The following is a 1334-nucleotide window of genomic DNA, read 5'->3' as shown; positions in this document are numbered from 1 at the left end:
TGTCTTGTTTTGTTTCCCAGGCTTGTGTCTAACTCCTGGCCTCAAGCGATCCTCCCAGTCCCAAAGTGTTGGAATTACAGGCGTAAGCCACCTACCTGCTGAAATGCGCAAATCTTAAGTGTACATTCGTTAAGTATTGACAAATGCACACCCCTGTGTAACCCAAACCCCCATCAAGAGATAGATCATTAATATCAACCCCAGGAATTCCCTCGCTCATCTTCCAAATTAATCTGTGTCCTTTAGAACCATGTGTTAGCCCACGCCTGTAGTCTTAGCTGCATGGTAGGCAAAGGAGGGTGGAAAGCTCCAGCCCAGGAACTCAAGGCTGCAGTGAGTTGTGATCGCATGCCACTGCATTTTAGCCTAGGCAACGGAGCCAGACCCAATCTCAGGAAAATAAAAATAAGTCTCTGCCCTACCCTCACCCCACTGGCAACCGCGGTTGTGATTTTTTTTTTTTTTTTTTTTTTTTGTTGGAGTCTCACTCTGTCGCCCCAACGGGAGTGCAGTGGCCACTCCCGGCCACTGCAGCCTCGACCTGCTGGGCTCCGGCGATCCTTCCGCCTCAGCCTTCCAAGGAGCTGGAACTACAAGCACGCGCTACCACGCCCTGCTGATTTTCTGATTTATTGTAGAGATGAGGTCTCGCTGCCCAGGCGGGTCTCGAACCCGCGGGCTCAGGCAATCCATTCACCTCAGCCTCCCAAAGGCGTGGGATTACAGGCTGAGCCACAGAGCCCAACTTGAATATATTTTCTTTTCTTTTCTTTTTTTTTTTTTGAGTTGGAGTCTCACCCTGTTACCCAGTGCAGTAGCATACTCCCAACTACCGCAGCCTCGACCTGCTGGGCTCACATGATCCTTCCACCTCAGCCTTCCAAGTAGCTGGAGCTATAGGCATGCACCACCACGCCCAGTTAATTTTTTCATTTTTTGTAGAGACGATGTCTCGCCATGTTGCCCAGGCTGGTCTCAAACCCCTGGACTCAGGCAATTCTCTCGCCTCAGCCTTCCAAAGTGCTGGGATTACAAGCTTGAGCCACTGCACCTGGCCTTGAATACATTTTCATGGGCTTACTGGCCATTTGTATATCTTCTTTTGTGAAATGTGTCTTCACATGCTTTGAGTTGTTTAGTCTTTTTACTTTTGAGTTGTAAGATTGTTTTTTTTTGAATCAGAGTCTCACTCTGTCGCCTAGGCTGAAGTTCAGTGGCACGCTCACGGCCACCACACCCTCGACCTGCTGGATTCAGGCGAGCCTTCAGCCTCAACCTTCCAAGTAGCTGGAACTACAGGCATGAGCCACCATGCCCAGCTAATTTTTTTTTTT

Source organism: Carlito syrichta, unplaced genomic scaffold (assembly GCF_000164805.1).
Source record: "Carlito syrichta isolate Samal-C Ts95f unplaced genomic scaffold, Tarsius_syrichta-2.0.1 Scaffold104997, whole genome shotgun sequence".
NCBI lineage: Eukaryota > Metazoa > Chordata > Mammalia > Primates > Tarsiidae > Carlito > Carlito syrichta.
This window is presented reverse-complemented; position numbering follows the sequence as displayed.